The sequence below is a fragment of the Notechis scutatus genome, chromosome 5, assembly GCF_049901735.1.
Source record: "Notechis scutatus isolate UNSWTSFEM ecotype Mainland chromosome 5, rNotScu1.2, whole genome shotgun sequence".
Classification (NCBI taxonomy): Eukaryota; Metazoa; Chordata; class Lepidosauria; order Squamata; family Elapidae; genus Notechis; species Notechis scutatus.
The window spans coordinates 69,622,810-69,636,298 of NC_142013.1; the positions used below are offsets into that span (position 1 = coordinate 69,622,810).

The 13,489-nt window shown below is 35.4% G+C and overlaps 1 protein-coding gene across 4 annotated transcripts in view; it reads left to right on the forward strand.

Moving 5' to 3' along the window:
- The window catches only part of SH3KBP1 (SH3 domain containing kinase binding protein 1), a 154,615-nt gene that overhangs the window by 39,238 nt on the left and 101,888 nt on the right, over positions 1-13,489 (forward strand). The gene's annotated exons all lie outside the window — the stretch shown is intronic.

Consider the following 13,489-nt stretch of genomic DNA (forward strand, 5'->3'; position numbering starts at 1 on the left):
TTTAATAGACAAATTCCTAAAAATGTTAAATATATAATACTGCATATTCTTACTGCAGCCAGAATAACCTTTGCACAGTGTTGGAAATAAGCAGATATTCCAACAGAGGAGATGGTAGATAACAGAAGATAACAGCCTGTGCAGAGATGGACAAGTTAACCTTAGCACTTAAGGAAAAAGAAACATCAGAATATTATAGAAGCTGGGAATGCTGGTATGACTGGATAGAACAAAAATAGAAAATATATTAGTAAATAATGTAAAATGTAAATCATAATTATATATTTGCAATAAGATGTATTTGTAAATGTATCACCAATATTGATAACAAACAAGGAACCATAGACTGTCGATAGTAGAATTGTTAGTTTTTTTAATCATTTTCTTTTTTTTCTGTTTCTTTTCTTTCTTCTTCTGTGTGCTGTGTTTGTTTGATATTTTGGTTTTGTAATCAATAAAGTTTGTTTCCAAAAAAAAAAAAAAAAAGGAAGGAAATCATTAATACTAAAGCTTTTCTTTTAAAATGAAATGTAAACGTCAAAAGACAAAAAGAAAGACAAAAACAAGTTCTAAAAGGCCAAAAATCCAAATAGCTATTACAAAAAGTAAACCAGTAAGGAGGGGGTTTGTTAAAGTAAGAAATAGCACAGCTTAAAAATAAAAATAAAAAGAGCACACTGCACCTTGTTTGATTATCCAAGGCTTTTGTTAAAATTTATAACTCTCTTCTCCAGAGTCTTATCACCTTTTTTTTTTCTATAAGCTTCAACACCAGACTCCAGCTGTTGATAGAAACCCAGAAGAGCACCTGCAATAATACTCTCCCATGCTCTTCCCTCTATCTTATCAAATAGCAATGTCCTTGAAAAGAAGTCTCAGTTCTTTCTCAGCTTTGTCTGGTCAAGAAAAAGAAATAGAATATTTCCAAGCCTCTAGTTGGCAGCGTTACAAAGTTTATTTTGCTTTCACTTTCCCCCTCCTTTTCCAAACAAAATATAATAAAAATTAATTAAAAAGGGAAAAAGATATTTAAAAAGATGACTAAAAGGGAGTCTCTAGCCTAGAATATTATAAAGTCAAAAAGGAGAGAAAGAATAGGTGAAAGAAGAAAAAAAAACCAGTCCAGTTTCAAAATATAAAATCATATGTAGAAAATCCAGCAATAAGAAAAAAATAAAATATTACTTTGACATTCCTGTTTAAAATTGCCATTTAATCACTTCTGTCAAAACTTTTACCAAAAAAAGGCCTCAAACAGCCCAAAAAGCAGCTGGGAGGCACAATGCAGGTAAGGGAGGGGCGGGGGGGATTGCGCTTGCATGCACAGGGGGCGGGGAGGCCACAGGCATTGCCTTCTGGGTAACTGGCATGTGAGCATGCGAGCACACGAGCACATGCACAATTTTTCGCACAGGAGCCCAAAAAGGTTAGCCACCACTGTACTAGGTCCATTTTTGAAATGGGAATAAAGAACATAGGCTGTTGCTTGAATCAGAGATAAAATTTCTGAGAGCACAATGTACTGAGTCAACAGTCAAAAGTGGCCATCCCCTCTCCCCCTCAAGCTCTTTATGTAGGAGAACCTTGCCTTTGTTCTTTGAAAGCCCATGAAAGTGTGCCCACCCTCTAGGAATTCCAAATGTGCATTTAACTGGATTTCCTAGAGGGAATGTTCTTGAGTCAGGTATCCTGCAGTATTGCATTTCCGTGAATTTAGTATTGCAGATAGAAGTGCCAATCTCTTTGGGGAATGGATCTTTTTGTTATTTAATTAAGATCAATGATATCCTTGAAGGAATGTTTACCTGAACAAACTGATGATTCCTGCCACATTTTTTTATAAAGCCCAGGAGACAAAAGAGGTTTTGTGTGTCTGTATGAAGGTGCGTGTGTGAAGGAATCTCTTTCTCTGCCACAACTGGATCCTGTTCCCTTTGCCTTTCCTAGCCACACCCAGATCCTTTGCTAGTGCCACAGGACCATGACCGACAGGCTCTGGAAAGCAAGGGGGTTTGGCCAGAGCACAGGACTTTTTGTTAAGAGAAGAGAAAGGCTGTGTGGAAAGTGAGTGGATAAAGGAAAGTGTGACGTTCACTCCTGGGCAACTAACTGGGAATTGCTAGGCAGAGTCCTAATCAGAAAAGTCCAATGGATCCTGGCCTCGGCATTCATTGACCAATCAGCTAACAACACCCAGGACCACTTCCATAGAATTGTGTCAAATTGGTCTAGTTTGGAGATATCAGAACTACGGACAATAGCCAATTTCATATTTGACCAGAGAGATACAGGAAAGAGGCAGAGAGGGAAAGGGAAAAGGAAAGAAGACGATGAATAGAAAGAAAGAAAGTGTCAAGATTGAACCACTTTTAAAATTTTCAGGTCTTATCGCTATTCAACTTGCCAAAGAACAGAGGAGGGAAAGGTGAGAAGGAATGCAGACACTCTAAGGAAAGACTGTGAGAGCCAAGAACCCACCAAGGTCACCCCTGTAGGTGTCCAACAAAGAAGTGAACTGTTCTCAAAACAAAAAGATGATTCATAATTGGACAATATGAACATCCATGGGTGAGAAGGGGAATTTATTATTTAATCATGCAAGCATTGCACAGGAAAACCAGAGCTGGTTTTGATTCCTCAGTACCAAAATGGTGTATCCAATAAAGTTATACTTTTTGGAATGCAAAGCTCCTGAGAGTGCCTACTTCGTTTGGATTCACTAGTTGTACCATTGACATTAAACCAGCTCTTGTTTCAAACTCAAGCACGGCCTACTCGGCCACCTATGAAAGTCCTGTGAGCAGAAAAGAAGGATGATGTCCAGCATGAAGTGGCAAGTGGAGACAGCAGTGAAGGCTGGAGCAGCCTTTTCAAAAGAGATGCCAGTGGGAACTCTGATGGACTCCTGAGTGCAAGTTGTCATGACTTGATCCAAGGGATGAGCGGAGAAGACAGAGCAGACCCTTGACCCAAAGAAGTCATGATGGGACAAAGTGTGGAAGGCTGCTGAGGCAGAGTTCCCTCTGATCCCACCAGGGATTGCCATGACCCGAGATTAGAAGTGGAAAGCCAAGAGAGTTGTGGACTTGGAAGAGTCAGTGGACTGGAAGTACCTGACCACATGCTGTAGTCCTTCAATGGAACAGCTTAGGGAGAGGTTCGTTGGGATAGAGGTGCAAGGTGCTGCATCAATGCACCCAGCAGCCCTGGGATCAGGATTGGAAGCCAGCCAAGCCAAAGCCTCCTCGATTTCTCAACCCCAACCTGTGACACTGGGGGCTGCGGCCTGAGGGACTGCAAGTCCCCAACAGAAAGCTGTTCCTCCCCAGGCAGCCATGGGACAACCCAAGTGCCTCAGAGTACTGCAGGACTCCGGGTGCAGCTGATGCCACAGATGGTGGAGTGCCACTGGGTTATGTGTTAATGTACGATGACTGAGAACCCCCTCCCCTGAGAACCACATTTGATGGAGGCTGGGGAAGCTACCCTACTTCATGAACCAGGTGTGGAGCCACATGTACCAGTATGTGGTTGCTATCTGGATGATGCTGTGTGCATAAATGCCTGGAGGGAGAGGCTGCAATTGGGTGATGTTCCTCTATGATGAAGGATGTCTGGAGTTGGGGAACATTGGTACCTTCATTGAAGAGCTCCAGACCAGTTTCAAAGATCTTTTGCATTCTTGCCAAGCAGAATCAGATCTACACCATAAGACAGGGAACTAAATCAGTGAATGAGTATGTCTGGGAGTTCCGTGGCCTAGCAAGGAAGCTGAGAGGGTGGCTGGAGCAATTGCTAGTCTACCATTTCTGAGATGGGCTAAATTGGGAAGTTGTACAAAAATTGCCTGACCTGAGGGATTCCAGATGAGACTGTGAATGGTGTGCGAACTAGGTGAGAATATTTTGAATTGCTAAATGTAACCCTGAAAAAGATATCAGAAAAGAGGACTTATAAGGATTTTTGAACTAGCAGTGACCCAATACTGGAGAGGAATCTGTAAGATATTAAAAAACTTAATCTTAAAACTGAAAGATGGAAGGAAAGTAAAATGAGGGAAGAATAAAGTTTTTTTTCAAGGAATAAGCAGAAAATTGGATTTTGTGATTGGACAGAATTTGGCTTTGGATAGACATTATTTAAAATGCTATAATTGATTTATAAAAAGGAATATATATCTAACTTCTTGAAATATTGGCAAACTTGATTTTAAAAAAGACTAAAGAGACTGGGGGGGAAAGGGGGAAAGTGGAAACTGATTTAAGAGCACCACTGCTGTCAAAAGAAAATACTGTAGATCCCTAAAGTTTTGAAAGGACCTGATTCAAAAAGACTTGAAAGACTGTATTACTATTATTAAAAGACCCCAGAAAGTTATAATACAAAATTTAACTAGTGGAGAAATTGATGAAGGTATCACCCTTGAATTATTTAAAATATTGATTAACTGTGGGTTATAAAGATTCCTGGGCATTGGATTTATAGTTTGAAAAGTGATGCTGGTTTGAATAAAAGATTGTTGGACAATTGGATAGAAGAAATATAAAAACAAGATGAGTGGAACATGCAAAGAAATTGTGCTAGAACTACAGACTATAAAAGACACCATGAATAGAAGATTTGAGGACGTTTTGAACAAAATACAGAGCATGGCAGAGGAGCTGGAAATGGAGATGCAAATAACAGAAAGAAAACAAGAGCCACAGGAAGAGGAGGAGCTAACTGAAAGAACAACCAGAAAAATAGAACAGATGGAACAACAAATAAAAAGAAAGAATAAAAAGGAAATAAAACTTAAAATGATAATGATTATTGCAATAAATCAAAGGAAGAATATTCTAAGGGGAAAGCTACAGAGAATGAAATTACAGAGAGAATACTTTGAGAAGACAGGGGTAAAATTAGATAACTGGAAAAAGAGGAAGGGTCAAAAAATGATAGAAAATGGGAGACAAGCTAGGAAGCAATCAATTAATACTTTGATGAGAGTAAGAGATGATGGTTGAAAATGGGAAAGAGAAGAATTCCACATGAATGTGCATATTATTATTTAAGATACATAGTTGTTAATCATAATAAACATGAAATTAATATCTGAGTTTAGGATTATTATTAAAGATAGATAATTGCTAAAGATAATAAAAGAAAAATAATATGGTAATTGTAATAAACATGAAATTAATATTTTTACAGGATTATTATCAAAGATATACAATTGATAACTGTAATAAGTATGAAAATTAATATTGCATTGTAGGAAAAGAAATGACATGTGGAATCTGATAGATATAAAAACAACATAGTGCAAAATAAAAGTGATTATATTATTACTATAATTGTATAATTTGCTAAATGTAAACAGAATGAATATTACTTTGTATTACAATGAGACAGTGGATTTTGTTTTAAACATAATAGTGGCACAACTAAGAACCAAGAAGGGGATAAATAATGAAAAATGCAAATTAATATGGATTTATGAATGGTTATTAGAACTATATAATTAGTTAAACATGGCAAATACAACTATTAATATAACATTTATAATAAAAAGTGCTGTTAAAATATAGAGATTAGCATAAAAATAGCATATGGGAATACTGAATAATTAAAAATGATAAACTGTATTAATACTAAATTATATAAGAAAGTTAATATCAATATGAAATTATTGTCATGTTTGTTCTAAAATGTAAAACACCCTGGAACCACACTATTTACACAATGATGTGTTTGCAGAAATAAAAAATGAAAAATGTATTTTTTAAAAAACAATGTTACTAACTTAAGAAGTACAATGATTCACTTAATAATTGTTGCAAGAAAATGGGAAAAACTCACTTAACAAATGCAGTGGAAATTTTGGGCTCAATTGTGATCATAATTTGAGGACTATAGGATGGAGGGGCTCTTGAACAGAGAACAAAGAGACAACAGGGTTTGGAACCTTTGGTATGCAGGAAAAGGGCAAAGACAAAGAGCTTTCCCAGCAGTTCACAGAGTATAGCTAATAGTTATGCAAATAGTTGCTTTAGTCTGAGATTAATGTCAGAATGACATTACTTCAGAGTAGTTCCTTTATTGTTGTTCACCTATAGACAAAAATCTATGTTTCTTATCAGTTCTGCAGCATATAGTGCCTCTTGCAGTAAGAATTGCAAATACTTTAAAATACATTTAGCTAAATAACATAATTATTTTCCAATTAACTTATCCTTTTCCATATAGTAAATAGACCAAGCAGTATAATTTTAAGAATAAACCAAAATGTACGTATTGTATGTTCTTGAAATAGCAAAATTAATTGAGAATGAGAAAGAAGGAATAAAAATAAATATTACAGATATGTAGTTTTTTCCAAGAAGCACTGTTCTATAGATATACTTCATAGCTTCTGGGTTTAATGTTCTTGGTATTTCATCCATCCATTTCATATTTTTTCCCTTGAAGAGGCATTTTTTAATCTGTATGCCATTGGGTACTGGCTTTGCAAGATTATAGAATGAGTTTGTGTGTAACCAAAATCTTTGGCTTTTTTCTACCCCAGGAATTAATATTAGAAACTGCATTTAAATTTTTCCAGTAATTTAGAAACTGCTTAAGGTTATGGAGAACTGTTTTTACTGAATCCAGTGCTCTCTGTCAGTGCAAACATGTTCTTGTTTTATGCACTGGAGTAATCAAGGATTGTATGTATATTAACAATCATAAGAAATTCTCAGTTATGGCAATTTTTTATTGCCCAGGCAAATGTTTATCATATCACAAAGCATATAAAAAATAGATTGCCAAAGTTAATGGAAATTCCTATTAAAAATATAGAAGCTTCAATAATAGCATTAACAGTGATCAAAATCACTGAAAAAGATGGGTGCCTAGTTAATAGAATTTGCAAACATAATGAAATGTCAAATGTTTTGTTTTTTTTCAGAAACCTTAAAATAAAATTTAAATTTCTAAGTTTATTAAATTGTTAGATCTTGGGAATACGTTTCTAAAGTTACAGTTGTAGGATATTTACATTTCCAGACTGTATTTGCTCTATCAGTGCTACGAGAGTTTGATAATCTTTAAGATTAATATATATCTTACAAAGCATAGCCACAGTTCCCTTCATCAGTTGCATAGAGTGGTTTAACTAATGTTGAATTGCAACAAGATAGGGAGAGAAGGGGAGAGGGGTGGTTATGCAAATAAGGATAAATTACAAGCACCTTATCAAGTAATGATTATAATGTGTTAAAAACCCATTTGTTAAAAACTCACATCTTTTGAAAAAGCCTGAAATCTATTGAGGTATGTAAGCACAGTTGCCTCCTGTTCAACTGTTCTGGTAAAGTTTATTTGTTCCAAAACTGCTACTCTGAGATCTGTAATGGAATGTCCTGGAAAGTTAAAATGCTATGATATTATTTTGTGGTTGCTTTCAATCCTATTGCCCTTTCCAGTTCTCAAATGTGTCAAACTGAATACAGGCTTGACACCTATGCCCTTTAATTATTTTATACACTCTGCCCTATTTGTTGTATGTAGAATCCAAAGGGGCATTGCTGGCAGATATTCAGTATGTTATTCAAAGAAAATTCAAATGAAATTTCACTGTGGCTGATATGAGTTGGCTAGCCTATCCACTGGCTTTAAATTGCCTGTCAATTGCAGGGATTAATATATCAGTTGCCCCATTTATATTGACAAAGGCCCGCTATGGGTGTTTAAATGTAACCGAGTTGACTTGGTCTGATCTTAATGCCTGATAATCTTCACAAGAGCTTTAGAATCCACGATACATGACTTCCCAAAGGATTACTTCCACAGGTTAGTGATGTTTAAACCTTTTAAGTGTGTAGATGAAAGAATTAAACAAACCTGATAACCTAAACACTAGAACAATTTTAGTGTTGATGTTTATAACTTGTATCTGCCTTGGATCAGTCAAGGCTTCCTATTCTTAAACTTACATTGTGTTTATATATAGCATAACCAAAAGAAGAATCAGACCAAAATTTATATAGTAAATCATGTTTATAATATCTAATCATATGAACAGGAGATGCTCATAAACAAGGGTAGTGGTCTTCTTTGTTTCTCAACGACTGAAATTTAAACCACGGTGCCCCTGACCAGAAGTAAGCTTTATGGGTAGGAGCCATTGATAGCTCTAATCTCCATTGAGTTGCTTAATCACCTTTTAAAGCAGGAGGGCATAAAGTGAAATACTTATTCCTGATTATGCATCCTGAATTGTGTAATAACTTTCACCTGATGTTAATTTGTTGACTGAAGCCGTAATAGGCATAGTGAAGTCCTCAGATACTGCCTGTATAAATCTGATCTCCAGAAGTCTCCAAATACTTCAGACAGCAATAATGTAAAAGCTCGGCGCTACACTCGGTGAGCTTTTCGGTAGAACGCCATCTTTTTTGATGAAAAAGCTTCCGGTGAGCTTTCTACCCGGAAAAGCTCACCGGAAGCACTTTTTTACCAAAAATGATGGCGGCGCCAGCAACCAGCGGCCCAGTAAGACTTGTTCAGCGGACTCGGGACCCGATCCGCTGGACCGGTGGTTGGGGACCCCTGATGTAAAAAGATTAGTGAGCCAGGTGCAGGAAGAGAAAACTTAATTGGAAAATTATTTAGGAGATAACAGTCCAGCCCAACAGAACCTTCAGATTCAAGGCTTTTTATAATCACCAGGATCTACTGTATCTCCCAATCTTCTTTCAATTCTAAACTAAGTATTTCACATTTATACCTCTCACACTTTTCTTAACGAATTCTTTAATATAGATACCCCTTTTTCATACTAACTCTCAAACAGTATCCTTTATATTCTCTAATGACTATTTTCTTGATTGTCATCATACAAAACAAAAGCAAAGCTATCCTACCTTGGATTAATAACAATGTTATGTGACTCTGCTAGGAAGAACTTAAAACTACATGACATGAGTTGCTCTATTCTGTTCAGCAAAAGCTCACTAGGAACAATTTAATTCAGTTGCTAAACATTTATCAATAATAATGGTTCTGTGTGCACACACACACTTATTAACATTTATGGTCTCTTCCTTGAAATCTTAATATCCTTGATATTTAAATAGTTTATCCAATATCAGGAGAATTATACACGCTGGTTATATATGTTGTTATGTCGTGTCAAAATCATGTCACCTTATTTTTAAGGCTGGTTAGTGATCTCAGTAGCTCATTTATTGATTGCATTTGAATTAATTTTGGCTTAGATATGTAGGATGCTAAATTGTATGGAAGTAGATTACTGTTCATATAAGTGATCAAAATTGATTCTGAATGGATGTTTTATAGAACAATCCACAGTCTGGGGTTTAAATAACAAATATTGTTTAAATAATTTTCTGGCAGGAAGAACTATGTGTAAACAATCAAATTACAGACACTAGTATCCTTGCTTGATTCTTTTAAGATAGCATCAGAACTGGTCCACTGTGATGTTGGCTTTATGTTCAGACAAATGGTTATCCAATTACTTCTTAAAAACTTCCAATATTGGAGCATTTACAACTTCTGGAGGCAAGTTGTTCCACTAATTAATTGTTCTAAGTGTCAAGAAATTTCTCCTTGTTAATTTTATTAGTTGACATTAATATAATAAGAGTCATTCTTTGTTAACACAAATGAATTATATTGAACCCAACTAAAACTGACTTTTTTTACTTTTATTACTTAATGGGAGATCAAAAAATTGGTGCAAAAAATAACATTAAAGATGAGCTCTTTAAGCAACCATTTGCAGAAGTGAAAAATTATTGAAATGTATCTTGCCATCATTATTTTTTCCCTTGTTCAGCCTCAATCATGTATTATGAATTGCCAGAGCATGACAGTTTCCGTTCGTTTTATTTCTGTTTTATATTGTATAGAGCTGGGACAGGGAGAGGCAGCAGGTGTCACAAGCAAGTTCTGTAATCTATTTTAATTCAATTTAAATGGCAAGCATGGTTTGTTGTTGGTAACAAAGTCGGCTAAAAAAAATACAAAAAACAATGTAAAATAAGATTATGAAGTTGGCAACATTTCTTGCAATATGTCCTGTCCTCTATGTATCTCCCCTCTAAACAATTGGCATTGATGTATTATGCCCACATTTGTATCTTTGTTTTGCCTACGTCATTAGTTTGCAAATACAGAGCAGAAGAGATCACTTAAGTCTAATTGTGATCACTTTGATAATTCCAAATCAAATAAAATGGCACAGAATAGTTGTTGTTTGAAAGGACCAGTCCAGTACATCACAAAGTATGTGTTTTATTATAGGTTTGATATTTTTCGATGTTACAAAACCTGGGATTAGGTAGCAGAAATAAGTGAACTCTGGAAAAATGTGGAAATATTATAAATCCATTTTTCCAAATGGATATGAATATTGATTACTTTAAACTCACCTTGTTCCAGTGCAAAATGTGTGCTTCTTTATAGTGTTGCTATTGCATGGCATCTTTTATTTCAATGTTACTTTCTGTTAAACCTTTACAGTAAAAAAGAAACACAATCAAAGCTAAAGCATTTACTGTCTACCTGCATTGGGTTCCAGTTTTTAACAGTACTGTTTCTAGAATAAGAATGATTAAAACATATATAAGAAATGCACAAGCAAACTTTAAACATTTTTGTAGAATTAAGGAAAGCTAGATTATATTATTATTTGGTATTTGTTTTTCTAGCTTTTAAATGAGGATGTTTGCTTGGTGCTAGTTATAGCAGGCCTGCAGAACTCATAGAGGAGAAAGAGCTATATTTACATATTAAAAATATTCATGAATTACAAAGGAATAGAGGGTGTACCATTCAGTTGTTGGCAGCTAGCAGCACAGCATAGAGAAAGGGAGCTGGCAGTGTTAGTAAGACTTAGAATTGTTGGAAGTGCTTGGCAGTGTACTTTTTCAGCATAATAGCACTGGTTGAACCTAGACAGGAAACATGACTCTACGAGCTAACTCTACTTTACTGTAAAGCCACTTTAATAAAATCTTGTAAGTCTGAAACTACAAATTTACTGTCTGCCACATTATGCCGGGTCCTTCCTAAGTTACTTGCTTTGACCATTAAACAATTACAACACCTGCTTCTCTTGTCTGATAGTTTCCTAGGGGAATCTCCTCTTCCTTTCCTCAAGATTATCCATGCATTCTATTACAGTGGTGGCACAATGGATGTACAATATTGAGTCTTCAAAACAGCTAGCAGGTCATACAAGACTACTTGGTGGGCTACATAATGGACAGACTTGTTTCATAGGGTAGTGTTTCTAGTTTTCATAATCAGTTTTTCAAATTCAGAGTTTCTCATTCAAGCTGACAACCACAGGCTGCATCTTTCTTTTGGGTACAGAAATAAACTCAAAGAGGAAATGTTCAGTTTGGGTATAACACTCTATTTCACTTATTTATTTCCTGTAGCGAACATAATGCTGCATATCACACCCAATTATACCCAGATTCATTTGTTACCAAGTCCTACTGATGATTGTGAAGTTATCTTAATACAGTTACAACTTCATTTGTAGTATGCCTATTAAATTTCAAGATTTGCTTATAAATGTCCATCTTATTTCTGTATTTGTGTGTTACGTTCTAAAGCTGTTTGGATTGATTTTAATGGTAATTTGTATATAATGAAATGCTTGAACACCTCCGGCAATAGCACTTAGCACTTAACAATAGCACTGAGATTTATATACCACTTCATAGTGCTTTGCAGCCCTCTCTAAGTGGTTTACAGAATAAGCATCTTGCCCCAGCAATCTGGGTCCTCATTTTATCGACCTTGGAAGGATGGAAGGCTGAATCAACCTTGAGCTGGTGAGACTCATTAAAATACCTTCAGAGAATTTATTGTTATATAAATTCCTTTCTTGCCTTTTTAAAATAGCTCTTTGTAGTGAATATAATAGATTGTTGACAATTTTCGTTAAAAAAGTTTTAGAAATTATCTGTTGTCATATGAAAGATATTGGAAGCATAACTGGAAACAGGCCAAATAATTAAATAAACAAAATATAACTCCATATTATCTAAGACAGTGTTTCTTAACTTTGGCAATTTTAAGATGTCTGGATTTCAACATGCTGGCTGGAGAATTCTGGGAGCTAAAGTCTGTAAATCTTGGAAGTTACCAAAACTGAGAAATACCCAGTTAAATTACTCATTGCATGCTGGTAGTTTTTTTTTTGGCATTTTTAAACTTGAAAATCTGATTATGTATTTAAAGAAATGGAACATCAATACAGCAACCAGAATTTATAATTCATTATTAGCATCACTTTTCTGCCATTTTAAGGTTTTCTTTTTGTTTCTGCCCAATTAATAGTTCATTGTTACAAAGATTCTTTGACTCAGTATGTATAAATGGAAGTATGTATAAAAGGAAGATGTTCTGGTTGCAGGAAGAAATGAATGTTGGATAAAACTGCCCAGAATAAATTTAAAAAAAACAACCCAACAACCTAAAGTTCAGTGTCAGACTCTCTTTAACAGCACTTCCTTTCTAAAACTCCATGAATGGCTATTGCTGCAGCTGAGGGGCACAGTCCATAGAAAGAAATTGAAAACTTGGTATATTTACTTAGTATATTTCAAGTTCTTCCTTCTCATTCCATATGCTGTATCTCTGGTCTCTTCAAAGCTTGTGCTTTCTATCTGCAGCTGATCAGGTTACAAGAAATATCATGCTGCCAGACAGCTTCCTCTGTGACTCCTTGATGGTAGTTTGCATTATACACCTGCAATTAGAGTTACTTTTCTTGTTAATATCACATGCTGATTCTTTAATATAATTGTGTGTAAGAATGCATTGTGTTTGTGTTGAATAACCCACAGGCAGTTTGTGGTCTACCAAATCTATTTATGTCACCCCCAGGCTCTTTAAGATCACAGTATTTAAAGGTAGCAGTTTTCAATTGAATTATTGTTTCTTGTTTTGATTATTTAAGCCTTAGAGTAAACTAGATCTCTGGGATTACATGTGTTTTGTATATTTTTCATTCCCTCCACCCACCATGCAAGAGGCGCAAAGCTAAAATGTCTGTTCCTATTTATTTAGTAATGTAACTCTCCTGACCCTAGCATTTGCAAAAAACCAAGAAATAATAGTTTGGGGTTTATTTTTTTGTTTTAAGGTAGCTCTGGATAAAAACTGTTCCTTGTACTATAGCAAGGCATGGAACCAATTCCCAAATAAGCTTTCAGAGGCTGATACTTCAAAGGCTAAAGTTTTGCATTTCCACATAATAATTCTACTTACTAGTTCATTATGGAAACCAGCATATACAGTATATTGCCATTGTTAATAGATAGAAGAGCAGCAAGGAATCCTCGGGCTGTTGGCTAAATTGAGAAATTGGGGAAGAGAGGGAAAGAACATATAAGAAAAAGACAATGACAAACTACCTCTGTACAGTGATACCGTACCTTGGTACTCAACTGCTTTGAAACTCATTGAATTTGGTACTCAA